Source organism: Mesoplodon bidens (genome assembly GCF_964165515.1).
Source record: "Mesoplodon bidens genome assembly, chromosome: 18".
In the NCBI taxonomy this organism is placed as follows: domain Eukaryota; kingdom Metazoa; phylum Chordata; class Mammalia; order Artiodactyla; family Ziphiidae; genus Mesoplodon; species Mesoplodon bidens.
The window spans coordinates 36,528,951-36,548,960 of record NC_138175.1 but is presented as its reverse complement, the minus strand read 5'-3'; the positions used below and the strand labels follow the sequence as shown (position 1 = coordinate 36,548,960).

The window sequence follows — 20,010 nt, the reverse complement described above, 5'->3', positions numbered from 1 at the left end:
GCCCAGCAGAGCGGCCTGGGACCTGGGTCCTGTTGGGGGCTCTCTCCTGCCACACCTCATCTGCATGGGGAGCTGGACCAGAAGAAATCAGCAGCAGAAAGGAGAATGACCCAGACAGGGTGGTCACCTGAGGATGTGTCCTTCCCCGCCTCCATCCCCTTGCACCAGCCTCAGAGAGCCAGGCTCAGAGAAAAGGGAGAGAGTGTTTAAAAGAAAAGACTGGGTGCTTCCCAACAGTCACCCTGCCCCCTTGCCCGACACATAGAGCAGCATAGCATGCCCACTCCAAGCCTCTGAGGAGATGGAGGGTGGGGGGCTGTGACCTGAGTACCTTCAAGATTGAAGTTTTAACTGGACTGAGCTAACCATTGACCAGAAGGGACATTAATCACAATTACCACTGAAGGTTCCCCTGATTTACTGGGAAAGGGGCTTCATCAGAACAACTGGTAGAAATTATTAGAAAAAAAATAAAAACTTTCCATGCTTAAACCCCTAAAGAGTTGAGATTCCTCCACTGGTGCCGTCATGACGTCCTCGGGCATTGCTGTTGCATCCTGTTTTAACCCTCCTCAAAGGATTCTGGCTGGAAGCCCCTCTGACTACCCAGACTGGGCCCTGTAGCACCCTCCTCTCTGTTTGCACTCCAACTAATTTTTCCCAGAGCTTAGTTAAAATATTCTTCCAGGGGGCTTCCCTGGTGGTGCAGTGGTTAAGAGTACGCCTGCCGATGCGGGGGACACAGGTTCGTGCCCCGGTCCAGGAAGATCCCACATGCCGCGGAGTGGCTGGGCCCGTGAGCCATGGCCGCTGAGCCTGGGCGTCCAGAGCCTGTGCTCCGCAACGGGAGAGGCCACAACAGTGAGAGGCCCGTGTACAGAAAAAAAAAAAAAAAAAAATTCTTCCAAACACTTTGATCTTTCTACCATGTCTCTATAAAGCCTACAAATTCAACTGACAGCTTAAGTGACTTAGGAGTCATCTGCGGTCTTACATGTGTGGTTGGTTAGGTTGTGCAGAAACAGAATCACTGGCAGGGATCAAATTGGAATTTGACCTCGAACCTTTTTTTAGTGCTGTAGCATTTTTGTCTGTTCGCAGAAGCAGTACAAGTCAAAAGCCCAAGCCCTCTGGAAAGTCCATGAAAGAAACGAAAGGATTAGAAGAGGGGCGAGCCCATCAATGGCGTAGGGCTCAGCTCTCCTATAGGATCATTTTGGAAACCTTGGGAGAGAATCTGCAGGAAGACAAGGATTGAATCTGTTCAGTTTGTTGTGAGTTGATGAATGGCCCATGACCAGGACACTGGAAGGGTGGATGGATGTGTGATGCAGGACTCTTTGACAGATGATGTTCAGGTCACGCCAGTAACAGGGCTAGCTGCTGACTGAACTAAAGACAGGCCAGGGTGCCAAGTCCACACTGAGATTGTGGGTGGTGGGGAGAGCGAGACACAACTCTTATCTTCCAGTTAGACCAGAGGATCCTGGAAAGGTCCCCAAGGCCCTCAGGATGGAAAAGCTCCAGATGGAGACAGACCGTGTACCTGAGTGTGGAGCAGAATCCCCTACCCCTGCCCCATGGATTCTCATTCAGGTGTGGCTTGAGGAAGAATAAATACGTATTGTGTTAAGCCCCTAAAATTTGTAGTTGTTTGTTACCACAGTGAGCCTACTGTGATTGATACAGACTAATTATATGTGATTATACGGTGTTTTAGAAGTTTGGAGCTGGAGGACTCCAGAGAAATTTATTAATCTAGTCCCGTCCCGACATTTTTTTTTTTTTTTTTTGCAGTACGTGGGCTTCTCACTGTTGTGGCCTCTTCCGTTGCGGAGCACAGGCTCCAGACGTGCAGGCTCAGCGGCCATGGCTCACGGGCTTAGCTGCTCCGCGGCATGTGGGATCTTCCCGGACCAGGGCATGAACCCGTGTCCCCTGCATCGGCAGGCGGACTCTCAACCACTGCACCACCAGGGAAGCCCCCGACATTTTAAAAAGAAGAAAACTGGTCCATCTACGAAGTGAGATGTAATGTGGTCTTTAAAAATGACTTTTACAAGGAATATGTAATAACATGAAAAATGCTATTTAAAAATAAAACAAGAGAAAAATGATTATAAATACTTCAGAAATAGAAAAAAAGAAAAGACTGGAAGGAAATACACAAAAATATTAATAGGATTTGGGTTGGGGGCCCGTGGGTGATTTTTTTTTTTTTTTTCTGTTTTCTCCTGTTTTCCTGAAGTGAACACATTTTACTTTTAGGGAGAAAAAAATAAAACATGTAAAACCCTGTACTGAGGTTGTCATTGGATGAGCTCGAGTCTTTGGGGGCCTCGGACACTGGGGAGAAAGGCCTAGTGTGTGAGGGGCACCTCCGCCGTTCTACAGGCTCTCCGTCCACAGTCAGGCTGCGCCACCCAGACTTCCCTCCTCAGAGCCAGAGCAGCCAGCGTTTCTGGGCCTCCCGCTGGGGCTGGCAGGGAGCGGAAGCCCTGGGGCAGGCCCTGCCCAGGACTTACTTGCTGACGCAATCCTCCCTCTTGTCGTAGGCGTGGATGGTTCCCAGGCCCTGCATGGACGAGGCTACGTGGGAGAACCAGGGCGACCAGCTGATGCTCTTGACCTTCTTGAGCTCCTGGACTCCTCTGTGAAAAATGCTGCTGGAAAACCAAGAGTGGCCCAGAGGGCCCCAAATGGGGTCACCCCGTGCTCCCCTCTGCTCACACAAATCCAACTGGGCACTCAAGACAAATTTAAGATGGGCGGTACCATCTAACTGGGGAGGAGGGGCTGGCCCACCATTCTCCTCTTGGGGGGCCCATCCCTGTGTGTGAGGGTGGGGTCTCAGAGATCTGAGCCACTCCTTCCTGTGGTCTCAGTTCTGAAGGCTTCTTGCAGCATGAGTGTCTTGCTGCACGAGCTGTGACTCTAGTCTTTGAAGACTAGTGTTTTTCACACAATGCAGCCCCTAAATACAAGCCAACCACTTCTGGGTACCCAACCAAAGAAAAAGGGATCTGTTCCAATTGTGGAGGAAAATCTGGATCTGGTGTGTCAACTGCCAATATGTGATCTTCTAAAGACATTTTCCAAGGTAATTTTGAACAACATTGGAACATTGTTGCCTCAGGAGCTGATTTTAAAACCAGATGCTCCACGGGATATAACTCCCCCAGGGCCCCGGTGAGTGCGAGACCACTGCCCTCGGCACGCACATCGGCAGCTGGCCCGTGACGGCGAATCTGATCTGGCCTCCAGACTCAGCTGACACTCACCCAGGGGAGAGGAAGGGAAACCTCATTCAGAGCTCAAGTGAGTTAGTTGGAAACACTGGGTAACTCAGTCTGGATCAGCCTGATCTGGCCTGTCTTGTAGCAAGAAGTAGGGGTGCAGGGCAGAGAAGACCCTTTTGCTAAGTAAGTCAACAGCACAGAGGGGAGAACAGACAGGAACAATGGTCAGACAAACACACAGATCACAAAAACAAACACCAGCCCAAGGAATCCATTTTAAGAAGTGGCACCCAGGACATGTTATGGCTTGTAAAGGACTTGCAGAAATTCTTTGTATTTGGTCACTGCAGTAAACTCTTGAGGCTGGACACTGAGGCCCATGTGTCCTTTGTCAGAGTCACGAAGGAGGCAGTGGGAGACTGAAGTGAGAGCCCGGCTCCCCCAACTCCCAGGGCACGTGTGCTAGTTCCCATGGCGACGCCAGCTTCAGCCAAGGATGTGGAGTCAGCCTCTCTGCCCATGCATCCCTACACGCACATCCCCCACTGTCTGTGGCATCATCTGTGGACTTGATCCACAACCTTGAAACATCCAAAATCAAACCGGTAATCTTGATCACCCCCAACTGCATCTCCTCCTGTATCACTCATATCTGTCTTCACAGCACTCCCCGTCTTGGACTCATCCTTGGCCTCTCCCATCCCCCAACCCCAGCGGACTATCTCCGAAATGGCTCCCGAATCCACCTCTTTTCTGTCCTGACTGCTGCTGCCTATGTCTCAGTTCTCACTCAGATTCTACACTGCAAGAGTCTCCAATCCTATAGCCCTGTCTCAATCTTTCTGTAGCTTCATCCACCCTCCACACTGTGCAATGGCCACAGCAATATTTCTAAAACTCAGCTCTGAGTGTGATGTTCCTGCTTACAGGTGGATGTGGGTCCACGATTTGTGGGCTGAATCCTTGCAATCTGGGGCACCCTCTTCAAGACCCTCCGTGTCCAGACCAGGGCTGCGTACATTTAGGAACATAATAAACATTTCGTTGAGTTTTATCGAAACTCAAAGTTTGCATAATATCGTGTCCCATTTCTAATTTACAAGACACTTATTGATCCTCGTGAGAACCCTTCCAGAACAGGCGAGGCGCATGTTTCGATGATTACTGTTTTAGAGATAAGGAGACTGAGGGCTGCAGCGTTCCTCCAACTTCTCCAAGGTCCTCCAGCTAGTTTTGCAGCAGAGCTGGGACTCTGATGCAAATTGCATCTGATTTCCAATCCTTAGCCCTCACGCAATACCCACCAGGCTGCCTGCTGAGAACTCCAGCTCGCCCAGGGCAAGGGAGGACCTGAGGAGCTGGGTTTCCTGGAAAGCTGGGACCAATGCTGCCCTCCTGCTTTCCCCCAGGGTGTGAAGGTGGGCACGGGGACCCCTCAGTGCCAAGCAGCCAAGGTCTTTCTCTCACCACGTCAGTGGTCAGGTGGGGCTATTTCTCAAAGCTCGGAGAGACTGGTCTCCTCTATACTCCAGCAGCAGGAATGGCAAAGCCCAGTGGTTAAGAACATAACAGCAGGTAGACAGCAACCACAGTCGCTTAGTTCCTGGTCTGGGACCAGTGACTTAATCTCCCAGCCGTATCCACCCCTCAGCGTTGCTCTGAGGCTCAAATGCCAGATGTATGCCGAGCTCTGAGCACATCACCAAAAATCAACGTGCTCCACCGTTCAGAGAAGACAGCAAGGACTCAGTACCACCAGACACTACCGGGTCACTGCACAGGGTTAACCAAATATGCATAGGTTTCGTGTGTTCCTTTTTAAATTGTGCATCGACCTACTGTAAAAGAATGAAGAAGCCTACCGCCAGGCAGGCCAGGACTAAAAGGACAGCAGGAAACACAGCAGCCAATATCACGAGAATAAACAGCACCATAAAAAAACGCTGCAGAAAGTTCTCAGCATGAAACGGCAACCTCACATCCAGCTCATTCGTGTCCTCGGAAAAACGGTTCCTTAGCCTGCTGGAGGGAGTCCTGTCAAAGAAGCTCATCGGGCTCTCCAGGATCTGTGGGCGATGATGGAGGGTCAGGGGCTAGACGCCTGTTTGGTGACCCCCACCCCTGCCCCGTCTGGCGCTCCCTGGGGCTGGGATCGCGAGCCAGGCCTGAGGTTTTTTCTGGGGGCCAACACAATGTGCCAGGCCGTCCTGGGAAAGCGAGAATGCGGCCCTTTCTCGCCACCACCGTGGATGAGAGTGACCGTGGAGAGATTCAGCCTCCTTGGAGGAGGGAGGGATTTTTTGCCCAGGGCAATAAAAGGCCCAGTTCCCCTGTTGGGGGGGGGGGCACACCTGTGCGCTCCGGCCAGGGCCCTCCACGGCAGCAGCGGAATGAAGAGGGGGCCTGATGTCCTCAGAGGTCCTTGGAGCAGGAGATGCCCTCTGGGCCTGCACACGTCTGCTCCAGGGCAGTGTCCCAGGGAGACCTTCCTGACCACTCACACCTTCACCCCCAGCCCTGCCTGGGCCCATGACACTCCCACAGCTCCCTGAAGTTTGCCTTTGCAGTTGATAATTAGATACTGGGAGACTCTTCCCAGACTCGACTGTAAGCTCCGTGAGCCGTGTCCACCCCAGAGCTGAGCACGGTGTCTGGCACATCGCAGGTGATCAATAAACCCCACTGACTGATGTACCGATGCGCACGCAGCCCCTGGGGCGGGAGATGGGGAGGCTGTACCTTGTCAAACACTCGGTCGTGCAGTGAGAAGGATGCCATCGGCGTGGTCTTGGTGAAAGTGAAGCCTCGGGTGATAGCAAACACCAGCACGGACACCATGCTCCCTGCGTACGCCCACTGGTACACCCCCGGCCCGGTGTCTGCCAGCACCGGGCCCACCTCGCACGTGCTCATGATGCCGTGAGGCCCATGCGTCATCTTGGGAGGAAAACAAGAGGCACCAAGAATTGATCAACTGTCAAAAGAATGGGAATTTTTCAGAGAATCTTTCCAGGGAGAAGAAACTAAAAAGGGGTGCATAATTGTTAAGAATGAGTCAGGGAACGAGGTCAGTTCCCTATGGGGACTCCTGAGCTTTGCATGGGTCCTCCTGCTGGGCCACTGGGCCCCCAGGGGCCCCTGGCTGACAAGGCTCAGGACAGTCAGTGAGAAAAGCAAAGCAGACAAATCAGACATGTATAGGGCAGTCATCTCAGAAACCAACTGCACCTCAGGAGACCAGAGGTGATGCTGGGCCAGGAAAATCACAGAAGCAACAATATCTGGATTCCATAGGCTGGCTGAGCAATACTCAGGCAGCCCAGACAGGCCAGGGAATCAGAGACCTGATGGCAGAAACCATCAGGCCTTCGGGGAGACTCAGGAGCTTCTCTGTATGATGGGCCAGCTCCCCCAGCGCCCTCTGCCTTTCCTTTTCTCAGGGTGCACCTAGGAGGGTGCTGGTCCATTGCCCTGGAGTCGGCAGTGGGGAGGAGGGAGCCTGATGAACCAAGGACTCTTGGAGGATTCAAGGAGACCACACTTGGCTCCATCCTGCACGAGGAGAACACGTGTTTTTGCCTGCATTTCTGGAGGGAGGCCATCTCCTCCTCCTGAAAAACTGGCAGTTTTGCTTTTCTCTGAGCCATGTGCTAAAAGCCAAGACTGCCTCTGGGGAGCGAACAAGCATCTTTCTTCTAAATGCCATTTTGCTGATTACAGCAATAGCGGAAATGTAAACCAGAGGTGGTGGCTGATGGATGAACATCCATAAAAGCAAAAGCATCCCTGGGGAGCTAATTGACCAAAGGACCAGCTTGAAGAGGAGGTTTCGCTGCGCTGTGGGCTATGCCCACAGTGTCTGGTGGTGGCGCCAATGCGTGGGTCAGCCATCATTGCTGCTGCCCAGTTAGAATGGCACTGGCCTACTGGGGAAGCACCACGCATAGGGAGAGGCTCCACTCTGACTCACCCCTTGGGTTCTCCAAGGAAAGGGCTCTTGATGAGCAAGCAAGATGGCTGTCTTTTTGCACAGAGAAAGCCACCCCTTGGCCTCTCCCCTTGGGACTGGTCTCAGGGAGCTATGCCAAACTCCAGGAGGGCAATCACATCCTCTCCCCTGCCCATGTCTTCCCAGGGCCTCCTCACTTTGGTTGTCATAGCAACAGAACTGTACCAAAATGTAATCTTGGAGGATGGGCAGGCAACCCCACAGCATTTCCCGGGGCTCCAGGAAAGCTTTGAAACCATAGGCCAATAGCTGGGAGAGTTTCCAGCAAGCTTGAGGGAGAGCAGATTTATCCGTCCTTCCCAGGAGGGGTCTGGCCTAGATGAGAGCTTGGGAGGCAGGGAGAGGCCCCCCAGTGGCCCTACAGCACATCCAGGGACTCAGTCTGACTTTTGCACGTCCTATTCCTGTAGGAGAGCAGAGCCAGGTGGAACTCCCTGACACCAGACAGTGTCCATGACAAGATGCCAGTCTCTCTTCAGAGGCAGGAAGACAGAAATCTGTGTTAGGCTTCCCCAGCCCTTCCCAGACACTCCTCAGGGTGCCTTACAACAGAGGCTGCAGAACTGACCCTATCCTGCATGTGCACGACTCCAGCCATGCTGCATTTGCCTGGCACAAGCTTTTTAGCCAATCCTCTAAAATTTGAAGGTGGCACATACAAATTTGGATGCTCTGCTTGTCTTGAACAATCAAAGGGGATTTCAGGAGTTGTGTAGTGTAAGCAGCTGACCTCAGCCTTGTGGAGAGGGCTGTGGAAGGCTCATTGTAAGGTGTTCAGACTCTCCATTAGCAACTGACTTAGCATTTGCCAAAGCCAAAAGGGAACTCAGCTGTGAGCCCTCGTTTAACCAGACACCCAGCCACAAGTTGCTGAAGGCGGAGCTGCCAGTCATCAGGAGGAAGAGAGACCACGAAGAGAGAGAGGAAGTACCCTGCAGGGGAGGGTAGAGGCCAGGGAGCTGTGGGGGGCTCCTCCTCCTTGGGTCCAACCCTGGTGGGAAAATCAAAGCCCGTAGGAAAATGGCCTCTACCCCGGGAACCACTTTCTAGGCTGATGTGACAAGTCTGAGTGTTAGGTCCCTGAACCCCCAATGGGAACATCTGTTCCACCTGGTTGGAACATGGGTCCAAACTGTCAACATATTAAAAAAAAAAACAACAACACCACTATTCACTTTAATAGAAGTGACTCAGTATTTTAAAACAAACAAATAAAAACCCAGTCTTGCTGAGGGGAGACAAGAAATGAAATTATCAGATATGTTTTGTTCATGGAGATGACTCTTGCAATGAAGGCAGGCAACGAGCGGGTGGCTGCTGTCCTCAGCGATTAGACAGCGAGGTTACACAAGAGCCATAGCTGGGTCATGCGGCTGCTCACTCAGTTTCAATAAAGAGAGTCTGGCAGCTTTAATGAAGATAAAGGATGATTCCATTTAAAAGGCTGTTTTATCAGACTTTAGATTTTTAGGGGGAAAGAATAAAAGCACTGATAAATGACCCTAGCATAAAGAGAGTAATTGTTAAAGAAACCATAAAACATGAACCCAACAGTTTAAGAAAGAATTTTTTAATGCAAATTAAATCAAGAAACCCATTGTTTTCTACCGAACCTCCAGAAGCCTTAAGGTACGTGTGATCAGTTTTCCAGGTCACGGTTCCTCCCCGGGGGGACTCAGTCTGGATGAGCTGGTGCAGAGGAACGGTGGGGACAAACACAAGTCCTGCGGCGCCCCCGGCGGGGCAGGCCCCCTCCCGCCCACTCCCGGCCACCACTAGGGCCAACTGCCATCCTTTCTTCCACTAGCCCTATGCTTTGAAATTGCCAACATACTTTTGCTCATTTTGTTTTATTTGGTCCTCATTACAGCCCTGTGAGGCAGGTGGTTTTCAGTGTTTTGAGAAATATATTTATTAAGCACCTACTATGTGCTCAGCCCTGGGGAGGCAGGGGTTGTCTTGATCTGGTTCTGCAGAAGCAGATCCTAAGAAGAGGATGTGAACGCATGCAGTTTACTCCAGAGCTAAAGGGTACAGGGAAAGGAATGCAACAATAAAAGGTGTCTCATCAAGGCAGCAGCACCCATGGGTGATGGGATCTTAACCCAGCACAGAGAAATCTCAGGCTGGGGCCGAACTACAACTCAGAGGTCTTTCTCATGATCAGCGGGATCTGGGATGTTTCTACACCAACTCCCGTTGGCCATGGGGTGAGGGCTCTCCCCAGGGGCTAATTCCCCAGCGCTTCTACCTCGACCTGCAGCTGGCAGCTACGAGAGAGCCCCAGGCAAAGGGATGCAGGTATGGCAGCTGGGTGTTGGGCTGTGTGCGCAGAAGTGCTAAGGGCACCCACACCATCTACTATAGGGCCAACAAGAAGGCATCCACCATGGAGCTCACACCACGAGAAGAAAGCTGGGGCATCCTCCCAGGTGGACTCCTGATTCCCTCCACGTGGCTGTCCCAAGTCCTCTCCATTTTCCCAAGGGTGAGGGCAAATGACCGTCAAGCTCTCGTTGAAACAGCTTTCAGGGGAGCCGGGAGGCTGCCTAAGAGCTCCCAGCAGCCAGGGTTGAATGCACGTCTCTTCCCTCTCCTACACAGAGGAGCAGGAAAATGTCTGCTCCAAAGCAGTATGCTGTGGTTATACCTGGTTCTTGTAAACAGAGATAAATAGAGCCAGACAAGGGGGCCCCCCTTCGCAGGGCTCTCTGCCTCCTGCCCTGGCAAGGAAAACTGTCCCACCTCAAAGGCGCCTCCGTGAATAGAGCTGCCAGTATCCTCTCTGCCTGGGAACCCTCGCGCTTCTTTGAAATGTTCAGCCTTTCACTCATTGCGTCTCCCTCTGGGGCTGCAGCATGAGGGAGTCACCTCGATGGGTCGGCAGAGCCTAACGAATGGCACCTTAGAGCGTAAAAGGAACTGTCAGATCCCCTTGCGGCCCCAGCCCAGTCAGCTGTGCTGCTGAAGCTCTGCTTACCTTCGCTGCCCTCGGAAAATGCCCTCGTGCCAGCCCAGTGGGCTGTCACCTTCAACCCTTCCCTTCCTAGAGCTCTCAGAGCATTTAATTTCACACTTGCTCTTTCCTCTCCAGAGAAGGGGCGTGAGGAGGAAAAGAGGAGCAGGATTTACTCTCCCCACAGGACCCCAAATCCTGAGCAGCCTGGAGCTTTCCTGGGAAAGCGTGGAAGAGACTACAGGCGCCGCCCACCCCCCCCCCACTTCAGCCTTGGCCGCCTCCAGAGCGATAAAAATATATTGTCTTTCCAAATGGGCACGCATTTGTCACAAGCACCATTAATGGTGCCAACTTTCATCGATAAGAAGACTCACATTTTTTTCCCGCATTTTAGCATCTCTGAAATCAGGATGTGTCCCATTCGGTAGTATGCCATATCATCTAATTGGCAGAGACTTTTCTCAGTGCTACATAAAGTGATGGTGCTCTCAAAATGGATGGCATCTTAAATGTGATGAAATATACTAAGGGTTTTTTTCAGCTACACATTTTTGAGGGACCTTGCTGTGGGCACTTTGAGCTCGGGGTATTTTGATCTCTGCCCTCTCAGTGCCCAGTGAGGGGCAGGGCACAGAGTAGGTGCTCAACAAATGTTGAATGGATAAAGGGATGGAAGGCAACAGAGTCTAAGGAGGAGAGACAGCTCGCCAAGTTTATCTCCCACATCTCTCCTCTCTGCCTTCCTGGAATTGCCTGATGCCCTCGAGCCCAAGTCCTCCCCTTTCCCCTCCTTGTCACCAGAGCGTCCCTGGCAAACTGCTACATATGCTTAAAGGACCAGTCCAAAGGTCACCTCCTCTGTGAAGCCCTCCCTGACTTCTCACTCCCACTCCAGCTCCCCATTACTCTTACCACAGTTTCCCATGATTACCCTCTTGCAGGTGGCTCCCACCAGACCAAAAGATTCCGAGGACAGGGGCATATTTTCTTTCTCTCCCCAGCCTAGCTTAGTGCCTGGCACATAGTAGAATGCTGAGTTATTTTGTGGAAAGAATGAATAAACTTATCCCACCTCAATCTCTTCACAGCTGCACAATTCTTTCTCTATCCTCCCCATAAAGACTGGGAAACGCCTCCTGTGTGCACTTTTGCGTGTAATTAATCTCTGTGCATTGCTTTGATCTTTCCAACTAATCATCATCATCATCATAACAACAACTACTGAGGGTTACTATATGTCAGGCACTGTGTTATTCATCCTATGTACAGTTTCTAATGTAATCTTTGCAAGAACCTATGAAGTTGGTACTCTTATTTCCCCCATTTTATGGATTAAGGAACTAAGGTTCAGAGTGGCCAAGTACCTTGCTTCAAAGTCATAAAACTAGTAAGTGGTTGAGCCAGAATTTGGACTCAGGCAGTTGAGCCCCAAGGCTCACACTATAGTAAACCACATAATTCTAGCTGCCCCAAAGGACATAACAGTGTGCCTACACTTCTCTGTCCCAAATGGTAGGTGCCCAACAAATAGTTAAAAGTATGTAACTGAGGGAATGAAAGGTCAATATCTTTTATGTCTACAAACTCTGATTCTGTTTCAGGTTCTTTTCCATCATGTTTCTCATCTCCTGGAGCCAAAACTAGGGTGAGAAATAAAGAGAGATCTGTGTCCACTCGTGAGCCATGGGTGATAAGAGAGGCGTGATTGGAACTCTGATTGTACCAGTGTCTTCATCTCTCTCAGCAGGGCTCTCCTTAAGGGCTTCTACCACTGCTTCATCATAAATGTGCTCAGGATCCTGGAGACAAAATGAAATGCCTCTGAAAATGAAATGAAAGAACTTCTCCAGGCCAGAAATCATGAGGGAAGGCACCCAATCTTTTGCACCCAAGGCCGAAGAGTTTTACCTTGAACTGCAACCTTCAGAGGTTGTGAATCAGTTTCATTAACTGTTCCCTTTTCACAGATCTCTCCATCTTCCAACAAGATGACTTCATCACAACACTCCAGGAACTGCAGAGATATTAAAGCAATCTACAATGAGCTTCTGCCTTGGAAGAGAGAGAAGAGAGCCGTGCCAGACTCCCATTCAGCAGTGTCCCAGGCTCATCTGGTCCAGGAGTTCTCAACCTTGGCACCACTGACATTGAGGGCCATAAAATTCTTTGTTGGGGGGTGGGGTGGGTTGGGGACTGACCTGTGCATTGTAGGATATTTAGCAGCCTCCCTGGCTTCTACCTACTAGATGTCAGGAGCACCTCCTCCCCCAAGTGTGACAAGCAAATGTGTTTCCAGACATTGCCCAGTGCCGGCTAGGAGGCAAAATGGCCCGCAGTTGAGAAGCACTGATTTAGTGCCCACGGGTCTCATGAGTATAAAAGGGACCTTTGGTTGCCACTGTGAAGCGTATTGAGCCTTCCTTTGCTATTGCTTCCTATGTGAGCTGCTGTGCTAAGAAATCTCGTCATGGAGACTTGGCAGTATGAAATTGACAAAGTCACTGCAGCCAAGATTTGGTGAAGAGGGGAAATATGAACTCAGAGATGGCTTCCTTCTGTTGTAACGTTACAAGCCCACCTCATCATTCTCATTTAGCCCAGGAGATGTAGCCTACCATGCAGTCTCCGGCCTCCAGGCCACACTACCTGGCCTGAGGAGTTTACACCAGCTTTATCTGTACAATAAAAATATAGCCGCATTTAATGATAGCATCCTACATTTTGCCCAAAGCACTTCTGTTTTTCTAATTTGAGTTCCCTTCATTTCCATATCATGCCTGAAATCAAAGAGCTGCTAAGAGGAGTTTCCTTTCATTTTGGAATGAACCAAGCTCTCCCCATAGGATCAGCCCATCTAGGGGCAGGAAGACCCTCTTAGAGGTGGACAAGATGCTGTGAGATCTAAGACGGTTCAGCCAAAACAGGGCCTTGAAATACAGGTCTTTCCCCTGTGCTTTGGGGTTCACCCAAGGTAAAATCTACCTTTGATGCTCTTGATTGAAACCCTGAAAGAAGTAGCTACATTTGGTCATTGTGCATCTGATTGGGGATGCATCTGATTGAGGGGAAGAGGGTGGTGCCCAAAAGGCCAAATGACAGTAGTTTCGCTTGGCTTTGGACAGCTCCAGCCTTTCTGCTTCCTTTGTACTAACTGCCCTGTCCACTTTCCCAGACAGCCCAAGGAGGGACAGTCTGGCTTTTAATGTCCAGTTGAGACACTTTCTGACAGAGCCATTTTCCTGAAAATCACCTCGCACCTTTGCACAGCATCTTCTAACTTTCAAAGGCCGATCTCGTCTCCTATCTCTGTCTCCCACAACCCAGTGAAGAAAGCAGGCAGCATTATTATCAGCCCATTTCTCAGATGTGGAAACCGAGGCACAGATGTAGGGGCACACATTCCAGCCCCTGAAGTTCCTGTGCAGCCCCTCTGGCCAGCAAGCTCCCAGTTCTCTCCAGTGAGACTAGGTGTGATCTGAGCAGCTTTGTTCTGCAAACTCACAAAATCTGGCCCTGGGTTGGATTTCAGTAGCAGGCCAGCAGCCTCATTTCATTTGTTTCCTCAAGAAATAGAAGGGCAATCGTCCAGCCTGAGCACTCGGAAGCATACAGATTGCCCGCGGCCCGAGAAACATTCTGGAAAAGCCCACGGGCTCCAGTTCCGGGCTCTGAGCGCCTCCTCCCCAACAATGGATGGCCGGACTGAGACTCCAGTGCCATCTGGTGGCTGCCTGTATTTTTCAACACGCAAAAAGTAAGATGAAATGACCTTGGTGAAAAATAGAGTCTCTGAGGCCTCCTGGGTTCTTGCCTGAGTTCATACCGCTGGTGAGGGAGGTTCAGAGATTGGGCCAGGGCCAAGGTCACATTCTCCACCCTTGAGGACTCCTGCAAAGACAGCTCTGATCCACATCCATCAGGTGCTGGGAGTCTCCCTGTGCACCCCCAGGACTCCAGGAGGGCAGCCCTCCCTGCTACACATGGTCTCCAGGGACTGGACCCTTGCAGTGCAGAGCTGTGGTCACCATATTTAGCACCCTAGATGGGCAAGAGCCCGTTCCCAGTCACCTCATGGGGGCCCAGAAGAAATCCAACCTTCTCCTCACCCTGGTCCCTGCCCAGCAGAGGAACGAGGAGGTCTTGTCTGCACCAGCCCAGCTGGATGCTTCCTGGAGGTGACAGATGCCACTCCGAGGAAACCTGAGCAATCCCCACACGGAAAATTCAGATGCTTGGAGCCTATTCTGAGGTCTCTAGCCCTCAGCAAACAGAGGCAGAGGCTGGGGGCAAGGCCACAGGTATAGGAAGGCCTGGGTTTCCTGGGTCTTGAAGAAACTTTTCCCTCTTTGGCCGGTCCTTCTGGCCACTGACAGAGGAGCCTAAAGATGCTGGCTACAGCACCCTGTAGCCATGGCAACTTCATTTGCTGCCATCTCCCATCCCAGCTTGACTTACCTTTGCAAAGGCTGAGAGTCCTGCCTCTTACCCCTAGTTTAACATTTCCCCACAGGTGGTAGGAGAGTCAGAAGACAGGACTTCTGCTGCCTCTGCTCCAATTGACCTCTCATTACAGGCCAGTCCTGTGGGCTCTCTCCTCCTGCAGGAGACGCACACGCATGTGCATGCACACGCATATGCGTGCACACGTACACACACACACAGAGCACATCTCTGGGGAGTCACTGTAGGACAGGGGTAACCTGGCTTATCTCAGGGTAGAGAGGGGTCCTGGATTCCCACCAGGCATCCAGAACCCTTTACATGGGGCTGACACAGTAAGAACTGTCCCCACCCTGCCAAGTTCCCAAGCTTATTCAGGGGATTCAGTCAGTCCCTTTCCTGGGCAATATTCATGTTCCTAAGCCTGAGAGGGTGGCTCTGGGCAGGGAGAAGCTTCTTGCCTTAGTCCTGAAGTCCTGGTCTCCAGCCTTTTTCCCCTGGAGAGTGATGCCAGGGGTATCTTGGCCTCTCATCAAGGGATCTATCATCCCCTGCCACCCCACACCCGGGCACCCTTGGCCTCAGGCCTGCCCAGCCCTTGCGGGAGGAAAGGTTGGTCTAAATGTTCCTACCCGACTTCCCATCTCCCCAGCATCAGTGGTCCAGAGCTGGAGAAGGTGCCTCGTGTCCACCCCACAGGTAGGGGTCAGTGGTCCAGAGTTGGAGAATCTCCCTCTGATGGAGGAAAGGTCTTGGCCCCACTGAGCCCAAAGGTAGGGCAACAGAAGTTGTGCACAGAGAGGAGCAGGCAGGGCCAGGTGTGAGCCAGGATGGCCGGGGACGGTCACGGTGTCTCCTGTGCACCTCTCCCGTTCCCTGACCTGGTCCAGGTGAGGACAACAGGTTCAGGCAGAAGAAGAGACTCTGTGAGCATCAAGTGCCACACCCATTTCATGACCTCATGGGTCCGGCTGTTCCCGGTCACCTACAGCTGGTGGGTCACCAGGACGACGGTCTTCCCCCTGAGCGCCTTCTCAATGCACTCCTCAAAGACATGCTTCCCAGGCTTCCCTGGTGGCGCAGTGGTTGAGAGTCCGCCTGCTGATGCAGGGGACACGGGTTTGTGCCCCGGTCCAGGAAGATCCCACATGCCGCGGAGCGGCTGGGCCCGTGAGCCATGGCCGCTGAGCCTGCGCGTCCGGAGCTTGTGCTCCGCAACGGGAGAGGCCACAGCAGTGAGAGGCCTGCGTACCACAAAAAAAAAAAATAGACGTGCTTCCCCACATGGGCGTCCACGGCCGACAGCGGGTCATCCAGCAGGTAGATCTCATGGTTCAAGTAGACGGCTCGGGCCAGGCTGATCCTCTGCCTCTGCCCCCCAGAGAGGTTGAGGCCCTGCTTCCCGATCTGCAGACAAGGGCAATGCTACTTACTGTGCATCACCGGACCCCATTCCCCACCCTGCAGTCCTTGGGGACCAGGAACTTCCTGAAGCTTCTCTAGATTCCTCTGCAGACTGCTCATCACCCCTTTAAGGGAACCCCCTGGCCACACCAGTTACCCTGGAAAGTGGAAAGCTCCACTTCTGCAGGAAGCCTGGTGGGCAGTGGCAAATAGGGAAAAGCTCCTTCCAGTGTTGAGTGAGGGGTACCTGGCTCACAACAGCCCCATCCCAGTGCAACCCTGTAGGGAGGGGCTACTTCTTGACCACTAACACCAAAGGGCATTGTTGAGCAGGAAGCTCTGGGCAAGTGGACAAGCGAACAGGAAGGAAAACTGTCTGGGAGAAGAGGGACAAGGTGTCTCTCTTTGTTTACCTGTGGATCAACTCCCCACCCCCACTAGGCAAGTCTAAGCTCCACGAAGACAACAGACGTGTCAGCCTTTTTCATCATTACGTCCCTAAGGCCCGGCACCACACCTGGCTCAGAGCAGGTGCTCAATAAACATTTGTTGAAAAGATGAAAAGCTCAGGTTGCCTACTTCAGGTGATTCTATCCAACTGACCCCAAAGTGAGCCTCCAGGAGTTCAGCCAGGTGTTTTGCTGAGCACTGGGGCTGGACACATGAAGTGGGACCAGAAAATTCCCCTATCTACTGGGAACTAGCATCTTAGCAGTGTGTGGGGCAGGGGTGGGGCTGGTTAGTTATACACATAATAATGGCACAAAGCAGAATTTAACAAGTGCCAACTGAGAAGCATAGACTAAGTACTTCGGGGCAAATTACTATAGACTCTGGGTCTGGGGAAAGTCTTCCTCAAGGGTGTGGATTTGGGGTGGGAACTTGAAGGGTGGCAACTGGCAGAAGCAGAGGTCTAGAGCCTGGAAGGCAAGTGCACACCTAGGCAGGCAGGTAGGGGTGGGTGGAAGCAAACCCTGGCAGGGAGGCCAGGGCTGCAGTGGCTGTGATGGCCATTTCCTTGATGCAGGCACACGGAGGTACCAGCAGAGAATGACAATGTGCTCTGAACTGGGCTTTCTTCAGGATGCCTCATTCTTTGGGCTCCTGGGCAGAGTGGGAAGACTGTTCAGAGGGTACACTGGGATGGGAAGACAGAAGGTGGCCCGGTGACTCCCCTGGGCCACCTGAGTTGGCAGGCTCAGCCCAGGACCCAGCCAGCCCTTTAAACAAAACCCTGGGGGCCAATGTTTGGAGATGACCCTTATACTCCTGCGCGGGCAGGGCCAGTGAGGCAAGAAGGGACCCTTGAGCCTCCAGCCACAATGCTGTACCCTTGACCTTTGTCTTAGGATGACAGAGCTGGCCCAGGAGGTGAGGAAGCACCTTTCACCCGAAACCTTCCCTGAGATGACAGGCAAATTGGAAGTGACCCCAAGAGTGACCAGGCTGAGCCCAGCACAAGTGGACTTGGTGTCACATCCATTGTGATATCTCCCAAGAAAGGACCCAGGTGGAGAATGCAGAATGGTAGAACCTGACTTTCCCCACATTTCCTGGGATCTTTCTGTCCTCTGGGGTACACGGATATGAAGGAGCTGGTGCCTGCAGAGCTTCAGCCCATTGGACCTGGCGGTTGATCTGCCATGAGCCGCTGTGGGGCTGAGCTCTGGGTTCGACTCACCTCAGTCAAGTCTCCATAAGGTGGGGTGCTCAGGTCCTCCGGAAGGGCACAGACACGAACCGTGTGCTGATACCTGTGGGTGGAAAGCTAGAAGTCAGCACGGTGAGAAAGACCCCACGTCCATGCAGCCCTAGGTTGCCCCAAAGGTGCGCTGGTGTCATGGGCAGGCGAGGAGGTGGCTGATTGCTTGGTCTTTGATGTCCAAGGGCAGCTTCCCCTTGACCTCTGCCCTGCTCACCTGATGCAGAGTTGACTTGGGAGGGCCCCTCTGCTCACAGGCTTCCCGCCATTCAAGAAAGATGAAATCAGCGCACATGAAACAACTGAAGGGAAAATTGCTCGTGGGAGTCAGAGCAGGGAGTCACCAATGAGGGCTGAGGTCGCTGGAGGAGGCCTCCCAGAGGCCGCAAGACCACTAGTAGACGGGCAGAAGCGTGTGGGTGGTGCCAGCTTAGAGTGAGCAGGCAGATCGCAGGTAGCTGCCCAGCAGGTGGCGCACTACGTCCTGGCAGCACTTGACGCCCTGAGCGTTGTGCCCATGTATCAACATTAGGGCTGGTGTGCCTGGTGGTTAAGACCAGTAGCTTTGGAATCAGAAAAACCTGGGCTTGAATCCAGCTGGGTAACCTTGAACAAATGACTGTACCTCCCTACTCCTCACTCCCCACCCTACACAATAGGCTAATAACTCTTATTGGGTTGTGAGAAGTGGGAACACACATATCAAGCCAAGAGCACGCTGTCTGGTGTGCAAATTCTCCATCAGCGGTAGTTATAATGAATGTTATCACCTTTGCCAATCTCTGACTATGAGATTCAGACTGCTCAGCACATCTTCATCTTCTTGCCAGCTCCACCCCCATCTTAAACTTCCTCCCACACTCCTGCTCCTGTGGTCCTGAGAGTCTGAATATCCACCCCAGGAGCAGAACCCCTGCTAGAGATGTCACATAGGAAGGGTGCTCAGTCCATCCTTCAGGGCCCACTTCAGTCGCCACCCTCTCTTCCCTCTTGTGATCTCTGCTGCCTCTGGACAGTCCAGCACAGTCTCCTGCCCTTGGCCCGTTGTGCATCTCCTACAACCCTTTACAGACTTGAGCACCTCAAGGGCAAAGTTACATCTGAGCCACCCTGCTGGCCCACATGGTCCTGCATAGTCCTGTGTCTTGCAGGTATTTGGTAAATATTTGCTCTCTGATGTCCTAATAATAAAGGACAGGAATCCCTCCCTCTAGTCTGCTTCTGGCGAAAGAGAAGCCATTCCAGGCAGGGCTGGGAGGAGGCACAGGCAGAGGCAGTCCAGGAGATGCTGAGCAGAACAGTTCGGCTGGTGCCAAGGATGCCCTGACTGAGCCTCCTGATGACAGGATGTCGTGGCCAGGAAAAAGGAGGGGAAGTAACAGATCTCTTGCTGAGAACCCACATGCTGGCCAATGGCGTCAGTAGGGATAGAGTTTGTGGATTCAGGCAATAAGACGTGAAAGTCCAGACCACAGTTAAAGAGCGGACAGCCAGATTTGTAAAGCCAACTCCATTTGTCTTTCCCTGGGCATCGTGGCACTTGAGGGGGCTGTCAGGCAGCTCCAGTGGGAACAAATGACGCTGGCCTGCAGTTCCTCTGACATTTAATAGCTTTGACCTTTGGCAGGTCAACTCTCCTCTCTGGGCCTCAACCTCTTCATCTGTAAAATGGGGATATGATGCCAGGATCTCCCTTAAATGGGTGGTTATGGGGCTCTAACGAGAGAATGTACATGGCAGCACACCAAACTCGGCAAAGAACCTTAGGAAGCTATTTCCAGAGCTTAAATATAATGGTCCAAAGTGAATTCAAAAATTATTACTTGAACTTTGTTTTCATTCCATGAGGTCGTTTTGAGGACATCAACAGTGATATATCCTGAAAACTGGTGTCAATTAATAGTTTCAGGGCTGACTAATTGCATACTTGCTGCACTCAATTTCAAGGAAAGTTCTTGTTACTTGGCCTAAAGCAAAATTGCCAGATTCCTCTTCCTCCAGTCAGACACCATATGCGCTGTTACAGAGAACCTCAGAACATATGCTACTCTGCACTGGGATTGAGTGGCGATTCCGTACGTTTCTGAGAGCGTGATCACAGGTCTGCAGAAGGCACCTCTCCTGAACTCTTGGATCAGGAAGAGAAAAAGCAACACCCATTCGGATCTGACGAATGTTTAATCAGAGCTCATTAAAGAAACCCAGTTAGCAATCATTACCAATGGCATCAGCATCTGTAGCAGATTATACCAAATAC

The 20,010-nt window shown here is 51.9% G+C and overlaps 1 protein-coding gene across 1 annotated transcript in view; it reads right to left on the bottom strand.

Annotated features, from left to right (window-relative positions):
• Window positions 1-20,010, bottom strand: part of ABCC11 (ATP binding cassette subfamily C member 11) — a gene marked incomplete at both ends in the record, with an annotated part of 131,707 nt that overhangs the window by 10,708 nt on the left and 100,989 nt on the right.